The following is an 18,043-nucleotide window of genomic DNA, read 5'->3' as shown; positions in this document are numbered from 1 at the left end:
TTATCTAACATCCTTCACCTAAACGAATAAAGTAATAATTAAGCTAATAAAATAGCTACAAGGAACAGCAGGGAAAATTAAACAAGGTAGGAAACTAAATAAGGTGACATCACGAAGGGCCGACATCCAATCAGCTTCTTGTTACTATGCAGTTACTGTACACTGGTAAGGTGATGTCATAATGGGCTGGCATCCAATCAGCTTCTTGTTACTATGCAGTTACTGTGTGCTGGTAAGGTGATGTCATAATGGGCTGTCATCCAATCAGCTTCTTCTTACTATGCAGTTACTGTGCGCTGTGTTTGTTCTTTACAGACTCTCTACAATTAAAGCGAATTTTCCACTCACCTCAAATACAATCAGGCAAGACATGAGTTGCCCAACCAACTGCTGTGGCTTCTGACATCGTACGATATACTATTATCCATATAAATGGACAAAAGTGTGGACAAAAGCTAGTTGGCTAGTTCAGGCTAGTTGGCTGCTGCTACTGATTTTAGCTATGCAATATACTTTGGTCCATTTTTGCAGATAAAAGTGTCCCATACAGGTTCAGAAACCACAGTCTACTTGAGATTACCTGAAGGAATATAAAGGCGAAAAATCTACACATTTCAACTTAACCAAGATGTAAACATGTTTGGTGTCGCAGTTTTGCTTTTTCAGTTTAGTGCTGGAGCTATGATGCCAACATTGCTATCAAACAGTCACCAAACTTTTTTGCGTAAATACATCTCCAAAACTTCTCTCAGCTACACAGCTGTGTTATGTTTGTTTGTTTTATAGTCACAGTAAGTCTTACTGCTTCCTAAACCACATGGACCTTAATGAAGACCTGGATCTGGTTTGAAGAGACTGAGAAACGTTTTGGATATGTTTAAGGAAAAGATTTGGGTGACTGCTGAGTTCTGTTGAGTTTCAGTACCTCAGGGGAATCCCCAGCACCATCTCTAGGGCCGCTCCATTACTTCATTAGCTTAGGTGAAGGATGTTAAATGAGGGGCGAGGATCAATGAGTGCGTTTACATGCACTTAATAATCCGATAACTGCAGAAAATCAGATTTTGTCAGTAATCCGATCAACGCGTTTACATGCACTTGAGTAATCAGATAATGGGAAATCTTTAGGTCTACATGAGTCAGACAGTAATCGGATTTCTGCTATGCAACCATCCAATAAACTCACAGGAGAAGACGTATCATAAATATAATGTAAAACTTCATGCCACGTTTTTTTTTTTTTTTTTAAATCGCACCACTTTACCTGAAAATATGAATATACATCATGTAGAAGATGAAGAATATTTAAATTATTTTGTCAAGCATGTATACGTTTTTGCGCCGCTCCAAAAGTGTCTGGCTGCGTCTCGCGGCAACACTGCTCGCTTATTTCTGGTACCGCAGTCTGTTCTTGCGCATGTGCAGACAGAGAAATCTGTTTACATGCACTGAGAAATCTGATTACTGAGCTAAATTCCAGCTCGCTTTATTGGATTTCTTAATCGGATGTCTAGACCTTACTCCGGTCTAAGAAATCAGAGTGCGCCGTTTACATGACCATTTGAATAATCAGATAACTGCAGAAATCAGATTATGATCGGATTATCAAGCGCATGTAAACGCACTCATCTGACGCATTAACCTTTTCAAACCTGAAAAAAATGGCAGACAAATCTGTTTATAAGCAATACTAGCAAACTACTGTAAAACGCTTCACATTTCAAAAAGCAAAATGTTCGATTTGCTGATACAACTTCATCGGTTTACCCAGCTGACTGGTCAGCTAGCTTGCTAAAGGCTACATGTCTAACAACAAAATAGAAATGCACTACAACATGGATTACCTCACCGACGTTTATGGCCAGACGATTACACACACACACACACACACAAAAAAAAAAAAACAATTTTATTTATAAACAGAAGTTTGAATGGCTAGCCCATTAGCTCAATGAGACTAACCTAGCTGAGGGCCAGAGCATTTCGTTTGAATAATCTGCTCCTAACCGTCCACCTTCTCTTACGCAGCAAGTGGTCACTTGTGTAATGTAAGTATGAGTGGTGAGTCAAAGTGAGTGAAGACGTATTAAAAGCAACAGAAACGGGGTCCTGAAAGTGTGAGATGTTAGCAACATTAGCACTAAACTATTCATTTAACTCGACACGAGGCATACGCATCACACAAACATGAGTGTGGATCACTGCGTTCCCTCCATTATATAATCCTATCCCAGTTTCTGAGTGAAATATTCTTGAAATACTGCAATTTTGGACAGTATCTTTCTTAAACTGCCGCTCTGTAATGGTACTGAATGCAGCCCAGTTGTGATGTTGACCACCCTAAAATGGCAGCACTGTTGACGTGCCTGGCTGGTAACATTAGCCTTGTAGCTCCAAAGCAAAGCTAAAGAAGCAAACAAGACACTAAACATGATGGACCAAATCTGAAGTGGAAAACTGTGTACATTAGATTTTTTCATCGAGCTTTAACAGCTTTCACTCATAAAACACAGACAAACGTGTTGTACCGGTAAATGGATTGCGAACTCTGCAGGTGCAGAAAGAGACCGTTGCTGCCGGCCTTCACTGAAAAGGGCTGTTAGTGATGACTAAGCACGCATTTCACAGCCTTACAATAACGGCGCTACCTACACAGCACAGTTAGGCCTTGAGGGAGTTAGAGAGAGAATGAAGTATGTGACAGGACTGTGAGATTTTCACAAAGACAAGCCAGAAAACGGCACAAATCAATCTCTCTCTCTTTCTCTCCCTCACACAGATCATATCACTGTAACTAAAGCGAAGTTGAAAGAGAGAGTGAGAGAGATAGGGTGAATAAAAGTTAAAAGAACATATTAGTTTACAGCCCTGAGGGGAAAGCAGCGGGGGTTAACACATGGAAGCCATACAAATCAGGAGTCTGAGAAGATGGAGAGAAAAGCATAATTAGAAAAAGAGCAGAGAAGAGAGAGAGGAAAGGAGAACAGGTGAGTTTACTGCAGGGTTCAAGACCTAAAACAAAACTGAAAAGAGTCCAGATGAAACTGCTCATGAACTGCTGGGATTAAATGAGGCATAAATTCCGCAAAAAAAAATTCAGGCACTGAAACTGAAGCGATTTTTCAAAATTTCTGCTTAATAAAATGTGTTTTGTTGTGAAATGCTTTGTTCTAGAGAAACTGACAAAATAGTTCCCAAAACCTTTTTACTGTTTCTCCAGTGTTTGAAAGTTGGATAAAACATTTTAAATGCTTAAAACCATTTTAGTGGCACACTGACTTAACAGGGACAGGGAGAATGGCATCTCTGTCATCGCCACACAATGCCTGCTATAGTGCTATGTAACTTTGGAGGAGTGGCCAAGACACCTCTCACAAACGCTTTAAGGCACCACGTCACATATCAACAACTATGGCCCTTCAGCTGGCTATAAGAAGAAGCTAGCTCGGTATTCCCAGGATGGACAGGCAGAGGCGGTAAAGAGATCGAAAGAGACAGTGACCGAGCATGAGACTGGACAAGAGTAAGGCCCAATCCCATTTCACCACTCGCCCCTACGACTTAGCCCTTAGCCCTATGTTTGCATGTTCACGTCTAGGGGTAGGGTGTCCCGATTTTTGTTGAGATAGAGGGGTGGGGCAAAGTGTTAGGGCTACATGGTCCTCCAAACGGAGGTTTTTCAGAGACTCAATCCAAACAAAGTGTTATGAGAAAAAAAGAAAAATGGGCAGAATGGCTGCACAAGAAACCCACAAATGTGAGAATTTTCTCCGTTAAAAATTATAATAACCACTGTATTATCTTAGTTTCATGTCATTTCAATGTATTATGGTCCTTTTCTTCACAACAAGCATAAACAAATGCTAATGGTCTCAATATCTAGCTAAATTACCCGTTCCGCCTTAACTGCTGCACCATTTAAGATGGAATGGGAAAATCTGAACGAGAAGCTGGTGAATAGCTGACTTCAGTTTCATATCACCAAAGAATTAGAGGTGGATGATAATAAATAATTGTCTTATACCCCCTCTTTGAAGGCGTATGATTCCCTAACTAATGCCCAGCAGTGAGGAGCTGAACTTTACCCTCCTCTGCTGTCACTGCAGACTGGCAGAGTCGCCTACAGAGCAGCGCTGGTAGCTGTTAATGAAGTAATGTTCTTTTTTTTTGGAGGGTCCCATTTCATAGGTAATATTTCAACCACTACCCCTTGTAACTCAGCTCCAAAGGGCAAGACGACACTCAAAAACAAGGGGTAGGGGTAAAAATAAGAAATGAGATTGGGCCTAAACATGGACTGGCTTTTACTCATTGGACGAGAGCTAAAAAGAGTCAAAATGATGCAAACCAGCCTCACGGCTAATCGGAAAACAACAAAAATACAAAAGTAGAGTGTTTATCCCTCCCAGAGTTGGATAAAGCTCACTGGGAACTGCTTTGGTAAAACTTTCTCTCTGATTGAGTCATCCTAACACCTGTATTACTAGACATAATGATTGTAGTTTTAAATTCTTATACATTTACATATTTCTAACACTTTCTAACAGTTCACGGGATTCAACTGCAACTGCCCATTGGCTTCAGTTTGGAGTCAACAAGTTTTCTGTTCTTTTCCAAGCACAGAAAAATGCTTTGAAATAATTGTCTGTGGTAACTGACTCTACAATACAGATGCAGTGGATAGAGACTATGCCGAAAAACACTGAAGTTCTCCTTTAAACGCTGCTCCTTGTCTCAATGTGTGAAAGAGTTCTTCAGTCAGTGCTACAGGCTGTGGGCCCATCTTCTCTCCACACGTCTGTGTTCTTCAAGCTTTTATCCTCTTCAGTTTCTTCTCTAAACTTATGGCAGATCAAACGCATATGCTTGTGATGAAAACAGGCCTTCATCACAGTTAATGGCATTGGGCATTGAGCTGGAGAGCAATTTGTGTTTAGCAGGAATTAAAGGGTTCACAGTTTGCAGGCTTTGAAACGAACTATTCTGCTCACACGCCAAGACTCTGTGAAGGATAAAATGTACACACCAGACATTTGTTTTACTGTCCATCTTCCGAACGGTATGTACAGTCGGAAATATATGAATATATTTTGTTAGTGTCTTTGGAACAAGCAGTTAACTTCTTGACAGAAGCCACTGAGGAGTGGCTCTGATTAAAGCTGAGAGATGGCAATCTGGGTAATACGATGCTTTGACGTTTCACGGTTAATAAGCCTGTGACAACTTTGATGTCATTTAAAGCTCCAGGGAATCTTAAACCATATTTTCTTCCTAAGTAGGTTGAACTTGCTCTTGTGGACACACAAAGTACAAGTACAAAGTATGGCGGATGAATAATGTTCCAGTGTCGAATAAATGGCTCATGTAAATCACCAAAATTCTCCATTCATTCTCTTAACTATAAAACCGAGTCATAATCTTGGGTAATGTTTATGTAAGCGGGACCCTTACCAGTCATAAGGCTGATGCGGATTCTCCCACCCATACATTTTTTTATTAAAAAAATGTCTCTATGAGCTGGAGAAACGTACCGAGCGGAAGCTAACAACCAAGCGAAAGCTAACCTAGGAAGCATAACTGACCCATCAGCATGTTACTTTATTTACATGCACTCAATAATCCGATCATAATCGGATTTCTGCAGTTATCTGATTATTCAAATGGTCATGTAAACAGCGCACTCCGATCTAGAAATCCAAATAAGAAATCCAATAAAGAAGCTGGATTTTAGCCCAGTAATCAGATTTCTCAGTGCATGTAAACTCTTACTCTGATTTCTTTCAGATTTCTCAGTCTGCGCACGTGCGAAAACAGACAGCAGTGCCAGAAATAAACAAGCAAGACGCAGCAAAACACTTTGAGAGACGATGAAACCGACTATATGCTTGACAAAATTATGGATTTAAATCTTCTAGATGGTTTATGTTCACATTTTCAGGAAAGTGGTGCAATGTGTGTTTAAAAAGCTGAGCTTTAAAAAGCTGAGTTTTACATTACGTCTTTTTTGTGAGTTTATTGGCTGGTTGCAAAGCAGAAATCTGATTACTGTCTGACTCATGTAGACCCAGAGTTTTCTTATTATCTGATCACTTAAGTGCATGTAAACGCACTCAGTGTTTTCAAAAAAATCTTGATACACAATTTCTTCCATGTCACCCGCTGCTACTATTAAGTTAGTCCAGCTGGTCATGCTTTTCCATTCTGTCCATTCATTTGTTCCGTCCTTCCAACCTGCCATGCCAGCATTCCATGTGCAATGTCTTTTTTTAAACAGTGGTAAATCTGAAAAAAAAAAGTTCTGGTTACTGTTGCCTTTCCTAAGGTTTTCTGGTATTCATGGCAAGTGGGGCCTATGAAAACTCAACCCACACCACTATGCTTGTAACAAATTACCACAAATCCTTTCCTCCAGACACTTTTCATCTTTGAAAGAACAAATTAGACAGCTTTAAAGCTTCATTTAAAAATACTTTTGAAGGAAGAATTCATGAAAGTTTACTTTTTGGACTTGGATTACCCACCTCTACTGGCTTCTATTATAAAAGTGTTCTGCATAAACTTTAACTGACTGAATTCAGCAGCTGCCCATTGACTTCCATTATAAACTCTTCTTGCATAAATATTCTTTGACGGAATTCAGCAACTGCCCATTGGTTTCTATTATAAATTTGTTTTGCATAAATATTCATAGACAGAATTCAGCAACTGCCCATTGGCTTCAATTATAAACTTGCTTTGAATTAATATTAACTGATGGAATTCAGCAACTGCCCATTGGTTTCTATTATAAATTCGTTTTGCATAAATATTCATAGACAGAATTCACCAACTGCCCATTGGTTTCAATTATAAACTCGCTTTGCATAAACATTAACTGTCAGATTCAGACACTGCCCAGTTTCTTCGATTATAATTGCATCTCACTTAAACTTTAACTGATGGAATTCAGCAACTGCCCATTGGCTTCTATTATAAACTCATTTTGCATAAATATTCATTGACGGAATTCGGCAACTGCCCATTGGCTTCAACTATAAACTCACTTTGCATAAATATTAACTGTTAGATTCGGAAACTGCCTAGTTTCTTCGATTATGAATGTGTTTCACATAAACTTTAATTGACTGAATTCACCAACTGCCCATTGGCTTCTGTTATAAACTTGTTTTGCATAAATATTAACTGTTTTTCTTCTATTGTGAATGCATTTCACATAAACATTAACTGATGGATTCAGCAACTGCCCACTGACTTCCATTATGAACGCGTTTTGAATAAACAGCATATTGAGACAGGTTGAAAAAAGGTGACTATCCCTTTAATGCATCTTTTATAGGGGCCTAAAGGAAGGAAGCAGAGTTTGCACCTTTTCTCAGCGACTGCTGCCAACTGTTCAGGGGTTTCAAACAGGGAAGAAAGAGCATCTTCTTTGAAGTGGATCGCTGTCGCTTTTATGAAAAGCTTTTCCTAAGCTTGTCAAATTTTGCTGGCGGCCTTGAGCAATTATTTTAACGATTCTGTCAGCGTCAGCTTTAAACGAGAGGGTCTGCTTGTGTGAATATATGTGTAGATATGTGAGCCATTACTGGTTCTCAGGCAAGCTTTGACAGATTAAAATCAATATGTGTACAGTGCCAATTACTAAGAACGCTAAGATATATGCGTTTGTTTAAGACTGATGGCATAAGCCACTATTTATAGTTGAGAAAAAAGCCACAGCTCTAAACAATGGTAAATAAGTCTGGACTGTACTCAATGTGGAAGGAACAACACAGTAGGATAAAACCAAAACAAAGCTGTGCAGTTCGGTAATTATTTTGCTTCAACCTCCAAACAATAAACCTCATTCTGTTCTTCCAATTTTCTTGCCTCGCATTGAGGGCCTCAGAAGTGAGCTCAGCCAGAGCCAACCTGTCAGCATGATGAATGAAAGCAGAGCTGGGATCCGTCCCATATCCTCCGCATTACAACCAGAGAATACGCCAGAGTACTAAAGGCCTGCATGGTCCTAAATCATTAATACAGTCTTGTATTTCATGTGGCCGCAGCATGGAAAGAACAAAAGTGACCAAACCCTCAAAATTGATGGCCAGATTCGCCAGCAGGGTCCTAAAATGTGTTCTGGATTGCGCAGGTTTTTGAGGTGGTTAACGTCCAATGACGTAAAATAAGAGACTGAACCGCAGCACAGTGTTCTGGCACAACATTAGTACCAGGTTTGGTATCAGCTGCTGCACAATTTTTAATATCAAATATGATGTTTCTTTTTTCCTCCCTAATTTAGTCTTGTTCCGTTCCAACCGCTAGCTAGGTCTCCTCCCATTGCACGATAGTAGCAGAGGTTTAGCAAGGCATGAGGACTGGTTAGTGAGACATCTTCTCACAGTGGTGCTAACGCAACATCACTGGAGAGCTCAACACGCTTGGAGGAGAACACTAACTGCCAATTCTGTGGCCAACAGACGCCCATGTTGGCTCGCTTTGTCCTGAGTGATGGGAGGACCATCCTACCCTCCTAGAGAGAGGACAATCATGCTCTCCTGGACTTCCGGCATCACCAAGGATCGAAATTACAATCTCCTAGCCAGTGCTTAGATATCAGCGCCACTCCAAATTCAGTTAGGGGTGGGAATCTCTAGGCACCTCACGATTCGATGTGATTACAATTCAGAGGATGCGGTACGATTATAAAACGATTATTGATGTATCTTGATGCATCTTTTTTTCTATACATAATTTCCTTTTCTTTTTTTTGTTGAACATTACGTTATCAATTAAAATTTAGAAAATCAATTTTTGACATTTGTGAATCGATTCAGAATCGTCCACGTCTGCATCACAATGCACCTAAGAATCGATTTTCCCCCCACCCCTACTGTAGATAGTTGTTTTTGTATATATTCTTCTTTTTATATTGTATCACCCTTATTATTATAACTGTCCTGTGTTCTGTGACTGCTACTGGCTGCTAAATTTCCTTCGGGATCAATAAAGTATCTATCTATCTATCTATCTATAGTTGTACCAGCTTCACATGAAGGGCGCTTTCTTAGCCCTAAATATTGAAACTCTCAGTCTAGACAGTAGTGCAGCACAACTGTAGCGAACAGGCAAGTTTACAACAGAGGCAGTGATGGTTACATTTTTCATTTCGGCTGCAGTGTCACTTTAAGTGAAGTGCTTTACTGAAAAAAGCTCATTTTAAAGTGTAGTAGCTTTACATAAAACAAAACATACTGAAGGTTTCAAAATCAGTATCGGACATGAAACAGTGCCATCATGCCGTCTCTAATTCTGTGCATATGGTGCAGCTCTAGTTTCTAAGAATGACAGTGAGATTCATTCTGTGCAATCAAGTCATATCATGCAAATGCAGAGCGAAGGCTCTGACAATGTAATGAACTGTGCAGCACATTATGTTATTCATTAACACAAGGAAAGAAAATCCGAAGCCATGTTTTCGTTCAGGCAGGGTTCTTCCTTCTTCATGTCTTCCAGTAATCTGGAATTATTAACTAATGCAATTTCAAGCTACAAAGAAAGCACAGTGTTATAAAACACAAGGATGGGGCAGTTACTGATTTACGTAATACACCACTGAAGAAAAGCCAATAATCACACACTCTGAAGAGGGTTCTTTAAGGGTTCTTCAGCAAAGGAAATGGTTTTATATCGAACCATGAGCACTCAAAGAACCTTTTGCAAGATTACAGAGTTCTCCGCATCATGAAAGAGATTTTCAGATTGATGGAAAATGTTCGTAAATGTGCTGCAGATGGTTTTATATAACACCCAAAAGGGTTCTTCTATTGTTGCAAGCTTGACATCACAGCAATAGAAGAACCTTTTTAGGGTGCTATACAGAACACTTTTCAAAAAGATTCTATATAGACCCATCTACAGCACATTCTTCATCGATCTGAAGAACGCTTTCACGATGCAAAGAACCCTGCAGTCATGTAAAAGGCTCTTTGAGTGCTCATGTTTCTATATAGAACCAGTTTCTTTACTAAAGAACCCTTGAATAATGATTTTTAAGAGTGTACTGTTTCACAGTTTTTTTAACAAGAATTTTTTGGTTTTATTTTATTTTATTTTTTTCTACACTTTCAGTTTCCTAAATTTACATGTACTTCAATGTAGTTTAAATTAAGGTTGACTGACTGAATAATTCCACTAACTGGCCTTTTGTAAAAGGCTACAGTGGGAATAAATAGTTATAGTAAATAAATGCACAAGGGCAACACATTTCATGTGTATTAAGGTCTGGTCACTGTAGCTTTTGGCAGGGAAATTTTGCTGCTGAGAGGTTTTCAACATTTCTTCAGGCTACAACTTAAGCAAGAGGTCACCAACCCAGCTCCTAGGGATCGACCTTCCAGCAGACTTTAACTCCAAAACTAATTGATCCCACCTGATCCATCTAATTGTTGCCTTTAGAAATCCCTAATTAGCTGCATGAGGTGTGGTAGATCTGGGTTGAAAGTGAAACCTGCAGGAAGGTCGATCTCCAGCAGGAGGGCTGGCATCCACTGCCTTAAGCTGTAGCCTATAAATGTGTTAGTTAGCTAACAGTTAGCCTATGTAGTCAGTCTTATGACAAAACTTTATATTGACTGCTGAACTTGCTAGACCCGATCAGGTCATATACATTGGTTAACTCGGGCTCATAATATGCGGAACATGTCAGTAAGTAGACTCCATTACATTACTGTCGTATCTGTTACGTCAGGCTGCGTTTTTCAGTCAATAAAGCCTAAAGTCTTGTTTACACAAAGTGCAGTGCAGTGAGATCAGAGAATATGTGGTGAGAAGAACTGCCCCTCGATAATGTCAGACACTAGAGGGCGCTCCAGAGCAAGTTTAATCATAACATAATCAAAACTGCTGTTATATTTTTGAACACTGGACTTTATAACAGTGTCTTATGTACGTTCATGACATTGTGAGAGAAACCGAGTTGATCAGCTCACCAACCAATCAGCATTCAGTACCAGTAATGCTAACCAATCAGTACTCGCTAGCACTACTGCTAAGCAATCAGCACTCAGTACCAGTAAGGCCAACCAATCAGCACTCAGTAGCAGTAATGCCAACCAGTCAGCACTCAGTGGCAGTAATGCCAACCAATCAGCACTCAGTACCAGTAATGCCAACCAATCAGCACTCAGTAGCAGTAATGCCAACCAGTCAGCACTCAGTAGCAGTAATGCTAACTAATCAGCACTCAGTAGCAGTAATGCCAAACAATCAGCACTCAGTGGCAGTAATGCCAACCAATCAGCTCTCAGTGGCAGTAATGCCAACCAATCAGCACTCAGGGGCAGTAATGCCAACCAATCAGCTCTCAGTGGCAGTGATGCCAACCAATCAGCTCTCAGTGGCAGTGATGCCAACCAATCAGCTCTCAGTGGCAGTGATGCCAACCAATCAGCTCTCAGTGGCAGTAATGCCAACCAATCAGCTCTCAGTGGCAGTGATGCCAACCAATCAGCTCTCAGTGGCAGTGATGCCAACCAATCAGCACTCAGTGGCAGTGATGCTAAGTTTTCATTGATTTTTATTTAGAATTTATTTATTCTTCCACTTTCTGTTCCCTTATAAATGTCCTGAAACTTCATTTTTTTTGTTTTTAGCTCCATTCGCCCAGTTCATCGAGGGCACCCTCTATCAATCTGTAGCCATTTCTTTTTTTTATATAATGGGACAAATAGGAAGTGACCAGGCTGCCCTTCAACTGGCTCTGGTTCAATCAAAAGCTTGTTCAGCTTCAGGAATGGAATAAAAACACTTCTATCGTCCAGACGATCAGGACAGTGTGAGTCAGACATCGTGTGTTTCTCAGTACCACCTTTCAACCATTATTAGTGTAACAGTTCAGAGTAATTTACGCTGCTGATACTGTCGTTCTCACTGCAGGTCTCTTTTGAGAAGCTCTGTGGAGTTTTTTCCTTCCTTGACGGAGGAAGTAACATTTAGAGACGACTGTGATTGGCCGAGAGGCATGTCAGTCATTATTCAGCAGTCAATCATCTTTACTTTTATGTATTCGGTACTGATGACTGGTGAGTCAAGTGTTGGACTTTTTCCGTCACCAATCTTCCAGTTCAGCCGAGGTCACGTCTGTCTCGTACACTGACTCAAACTGCAAATCTGTAATGTGACTGTGGCTTATCAGTATAATTTAACAATGCCGTAACAGCTCTGAAAACCATTATTATTTTGGTTCTGAAGTCACGATAGAAAACCTCAGTACAGTCATTTCTAAAACATCGTTTTTGACCTTCATGCAGGATTCAGATGCGCAGCGTTCAGTGCTGTAACACAGCAGCACAACGTGTTAAAAGACAAATAACAGAGCAGCTACTCGCGCTGATAAAGAGGAGGAACAGGGGACACAGAGAGAGAGAGAGAGAGAGAGAGAGAGAGAGGGAGAGAGAGAGATGCAGTGATGGAGGAATGATTGATTGCAACATAACAGAGGGAGTGCAGAATGAAGGGAGAGAGGGAGTGTCAGGAGGAGGAGAAAAGATGGACAGAATGAGCTATGAAGAGAGACAGATCACCCAGTGTGATCGATTACTGCAGTGACAGTATGTACACCAATGGGGGGGGGGTTGACAAAGAAAGAGAGAGCATGAGAAAAGTAAAGAGAGAAAGTGTGTGTGTGAGAGAGAAACAGATGAAAGATAGAAAGAAAAGGAGAGACAGAGAGAGAAAGAGATGATCAGAGAATGAGAAGAAAGAGTAGGAGTAGTAGGAGACAAGGAGTGAGCTAAAAAGAGAAAAACAAAAAGATGAGAAAAAGACAAAGAGGAAGAAGAGAAAGAGAAAAAGAGAGAAAGAGAGAAAAGAGAAAGTCAGGAAGAAGAGAAAGAGAAAAAAGAGAGAAAGGAAGAAGAGACAGACAGAAAGAGAAAAAAATAGAAAAGAGGAAGAGAACGACAGATTTAGAGAGAATGAAACAGGTAAAGAATGTGAGAGAAAGAGAAAGAGGGGGGGAATTTGTGTACATTTGGTTTTTGGCCAAATCATCACTTTAAAGGATCATACAGTAGTTAGTCGTAAATGTGTAATAAAGTGTGTAATAAATGAATAATAATAATTATATGTCTAATTACTTGTATAAGTGTTTCAGTGAGATTTAAACAGTCCTCACAGTAAACTCTGTGTTAACTTTAAGTAAATCTCACTGCCTTAATATTTCAATGTCAATGAACTTCAAACACTAAGCTAACAGAATGTGAGATGCTGATCACTGATCTATTAACTTACAATTAGCTTCAACTAATATACATTAATATACAATTTTAAGGGGGAAATCCGGGTATTTTTCAAAATTCCCGCATAATTAAATGACTGAGATGTAAACAAAGTCATTCAGTGTGTGATGAAATGCTGCATTCTAGAGAAACTTAAAGTCTGATTTGTTTACAGTGGTGGTGATAGGAACCAGACGTCCACCTCTAAAAGCTCCCTCACAGAAACTTACCATATAAAATGCTAATACACTGCCTGATGCCTGGGACACTGTTTTATGAGAGTTTTAAAATAAGATGTCAAATCCATTCATGGCGGAGAGGTACACACAGGGCGTTGTGAGGCAAAATAGTCCCCGAAAGAAAATGTAACTTTATAGATTTATCACTATTTTACCATCATCATTACATAGAAAAGCTCAGAAGCCTCGTGTGGGGTCACTGGTGGGTAGTAAATGGCTATATTTCCATTGTCGACATGGTGACCCCTGGTTCCTATCACCACCACTGGAAAGAAATCTGAGTCTATTTCTAACCACTTTAAATGACAGTTTGCAGAAAATGTATAAATAAATAAATGCAGAAATTTTGAAAAATTGGTGGCATTCCACTTCAAGGCAGCCAGGTTACTAAAAACAACGAATCTCCTTTTGCACTGTAGACGCTGGACAGCCGTGTAAAACATGCATAACATTTGCTGCCATGCGCTGGATGATGAGCTCAGTAAAACCCCCCGTGTTTACGATCAGCTCCCGAACTCCAGGTGGCTGCTGTGCTCCGTTACTGACCCCCTGACCTCCAGAGTTTGCTCTGCACTGACACAGCAGAGTGTGTGTATGTGTGTGTGTGTGTGTGGTCATAAAGCGAAGTGACTGAATTTAACACACTGTTTCAACACGAACGACTGCTTCCTTTATGTTGTAGTCGGGATTTTTACTTTTATTAAGGCAATAAACCGGCTACCCACAGAAACCACCTTAAAGTGACAATCTGGGCAAAAAGAAAAACATAACCATTGCTTCATCTGTCATGAACATGCCTACTCGCCTCTTACAGCGGCGCCCACTAGTATCTAGAACAAGATATTCCAGTTTAAAGACAGGAAAACACCTTCTGATGATGCGTCTCGAAGGTAGGATAAATGTTTGAGAAGCTACAACTGCTTTGGGGTGGATTTTCGACAGCCAGATATTTGAATTTTTGTTTGTTTGTTTGTTTGTTTTCCACTAACTAGCAAATACAAAGGCTGGCCCAATGGTTCTATGACATATATGTGCAATACATGCTGAGGATTGTAATGAGAGAAAACTAAAACACAAAGAAAGGTACAAAATGTTGCATCAAATCAATGGAGCTGAGGTTGCAATACTACAGAACATGTCAAATCAAACAAGATATTAAATGATAGTTTCAGGCCAGATTCCTACCTTAAATCAATCTGGTAAACATACAGCATCAATGTTGCCAATTTATTTTAAAATATCCCCTTTTTAACAGGTGTTCATACCTGTGTCATTACTGCTGTGGGCCAGACGGCCATGACAGTGCTTTCACTTCTACTCAAGCAGGCTATATTTGTGAGAACGGCCTCTACTTTCTACCAAGTTTCACTTATCCAAATTTCTTTTCTAGGTTCACTTGCGTTCTTTTTCTGTCGGCTTTGCTTTCATGCTTGCATGTCTCATTTTAGAGCTGTAACATTTTATTTTAGACCAAAACAAGAAGAATAGAGCCTGACAAACTTCAGTTCCTATACTGATTTCCACTGGTCTCCATTGAAACACACTGTTAACAGAATGGAGCAGCCAAGGTCACTATGCCCAATGCCAAGTGTCATCTAGAGGGGTATAAAGCCCCCCAGGACCTGACCTCATTAATACTCTCATTAATACTCACAACAATGTTGCAATGCCTTCCCAGAAGAGTAGAGGCTGTTACTGCAGCAAACTCACTATTAATGACATTAGAAGAAACGTTGGAAGAAAAGGTGTCTACAAACCTTTAGACATAGAGGCCCAAATGCAGCCCAAAGAATGCCCAGTGGTGATTCACCACAGGCACTGGCACTTAGTCCATGGCTAGACTTAATCCATGTCTGGGAAACCGGCCCACAGTGTTCTTTTACTCCTGCGTCAGTCATTATTTCATTGTGGTTTTATTTGACGATGAGTGTATGCTGCTCCACGCACTTCTACTTGGCCATCAAGTCAAATTATACCGAACGGTTGCGCTACAGGTGCATAAACAGCGCACTAGAGCGAATCTGTTGCTTCTATTATTGACCCAATTTAGGGCAATTTAAAAAAGGTGGTTTCTGAAATTGTGGCTTAATAAATCCAGTATCAGTGCGAGGATTAGTGGGGTACTTCCCCAGACTGATAGGCAGCCATACATGCAGTGCTGTGGCTGCTTTCCAAGCTTTATACTCACAGAAAGAGACTCCCTGACGCCGTTTCAAAGACTGGGATTTGAAAAAGATGACAAAAAAGCCAGTTCCTACATGTTTAAAGCGGAATTCCAACCAACTTGCATAATTTCTGTTTAATTCGAAACACTGAGACGTAAACAAAGTCACTCAGAGTGGTTTGATGTCAACTGGTTCCTTGTAGAGAACCTTACTGACATCTTTACAGTGGTGGTGATAGGAACCAGGGGTCTTTATTTGTGTCTACAATGCAAATACAGCACTGAAAACTTCGACTTTTACTATCCAAAATGAACCATTATGAGTTTTAAAGGTGTATTTTGGAGCTATTTTGCCTTACAGAACCCTGCATGGATTTTAAAAATAGGCCTATAATGCAAATATAGCATTTTATTTACTATACAAAACAAACCAACTCACGTCTTCTGAGTTTGTCTGTTTTATATGTTGGTAAATTTACTAAAAAAATTCTCCCTGGGTTCTATTTACACGCCCTGCATTGATCTATCTGCCATGAATCCATGAACTGATGTTCATAAATATGTTTCAGGCCAAAACAAATACAACTTCTTAGCCTTCAGGCAGCATATTCATAACCATGGCATGTAATAACTGAAAGGCTGCTTAAAAGGGGAACTCCACCATTTTTTCTAAATTTCTGCATAATAAAATGGTTGAGATGTAAACAAAGTCATTCGGAGTGGTTTGGTGTGAAACGCTCTGTTCTAGAGAAACTTGCCGAGCCAGAATGGTTCACAGTGGTGGTGACAGGAACCAGACGTCCTCTAAAAGCTCCCTCACAGACAGTTATTACATGCAATAGCTACGAAATGCCTGGCACATTGTTTTATGATAGTTCTGGCATAAAGTCTTGGCTTAAAATGTATTCGAATCCATTTATTTGAACTTCTTTTCAGATGTATGATTAATTTACCACCATCAACATTACATATAAAAGCTCAGCAGACACGTGTAGGTTCACTGGTGGTTTTCGATGGTAAATAAAACGGCTACATTTGTGTTGTAGACACTGTGACTGTAAGTTCCTCCACAATGATGCATTTCACGTTAAACCACTATGAATGACTACATTATTCAGATATTTTGAAAAAATTGGTGGGATTCCCCTTTTAACAAGCCAGACGTCTGGTTCCTATCACCGCCACTGTGAAAGATTCTGACTTGGTAAGTGTTGTAGATCGGAGCATTTGACTCCAAACCCCTCCAAATGACTTTGTTTACAGCGTATCGATTTAATTATACGGATATTTTTGAAGAAACGGTGGAATCTTCTTTTTAATCTACAACTAATTTGTCTTCTCAGGCGAAAGCAATCAATCCCAACAACGGGCGGCCGGCCGGCCGGCCAGCCGTCCGAGTCCACCAGAGAACCGACCAACGAGCTCTGGAGCCGGGCAGACAGCCTGACTGAAGCACTTTTATTCTCAAATATATCTATCTGCATTATCCAGCTCTCCGCATGACTGGTTAAAAATAGATGAAGCTGAAGTCAGCTTCTTGTTCGAATTTTGCCGTTCCACCTTAAATGGTGCAGCAGTTACATTCCGGCGACCGAGGCGCCAGAATGTAACTGCTGCACTATTTAAGGTGGAACGAAGAAATTCGAAAAAGAAGCTGGCGAATAGGAAACCAACTTCACCCTCGTTAAAAATAGTTAGCCTGTGTTGTCGTTACTCACCGAAAAGGCAAGCAGGAGTCTTCGGAGTCGTGACACCGGAGCAGAAGCAAAAGTTTTAGTCCCGTTTTAATCCAAACTCCTCGGTGAGTGTGGCGGTACAGTCGAGTTGAGTGCAGGTAGAAATCCAACGGTTTTCCTGCGCAGGACTAACCCTGACTAACCTTTAGACACAGCACTGTAAACTACGATAAAGTCAACTCCTTCTGAAATACAGGCGGGGGGAAACAAGTTTTAACACCCACTCGTCCAACTTGGAAACTGAAAACTATCCCAACAGAGCGAAAACTGATATTATTTTCTGCGTAAACTCCGTAAAATCGTGCGCAGGCTGTGCTGCTCCGCTTATTTCTCAATCAGAGCTCAAGCTTGGAATCTTTTTTTCCCTCTACCAGGTGCTCATTTACATAACGCTCACCGGCCGCGTCCAATCACCGCGTTCTCATGTGAATATTCATTAGGCAGCCCACCAATCGCTGACGGGCATGGGGCGGCGCGAGCGTGCCCTGGCAACGGCTCTGTAAGTGATACTCGACGCTGAGAGAGAGAAAGAGTCATATTTTTTAAAAACATATCAGAGAAACAGTGACGATTACGCCAAATATTATATTTCTGAAAGTGAAACAGCGTCATTTGCCTCTTCAGCTCTTTCTTTTTATTGTG

The 18,043-nt window shown here is 40.4% G+C and overlaps 1 protein-coding gene across 2 annotated transcripts in view; it reads right to left on the bottom strand.

The window, feature by feature from the left end:
• ddr1 (discoidin domain receptor tyrosine kinase 1) overlaps positions 1-17,760 on the bottom strand; it is an 84,052-nt gene extending 66,292 nt beyond the window's left edge. For both annotated transcript variants that reach the window (XM_036594677.1, XM_036594687.1), the window contains exon 1: positions 17,384-17,760. The gene's annotated coding sequence lies outside the window, so the exon portion shown is untranslated. The remainder of the gene's footprint in view (positions 1-17,383) is intronic.
• Positions 17,761-18,043: the final 283 nt, after the last annotated feature.

The sequence above is a fragment of the Colossoma macropomum genome, unplaced genomic scaffold (genome assembly GCF_904425465.1).
Source record: "Colossoma macropomum unplaced genomic scaffold, Colossoma_macropomum, whole genome shotgun sequence".
NCBI lineage: Eukaryota > Metazoa > Chordata > Actinopteri > Characiformes > Serrasalmidae > Colossoma > Colossoma macropomum.
This window is presented reverse-complemented; position numbering and strand designations above follow the sequence as displayed.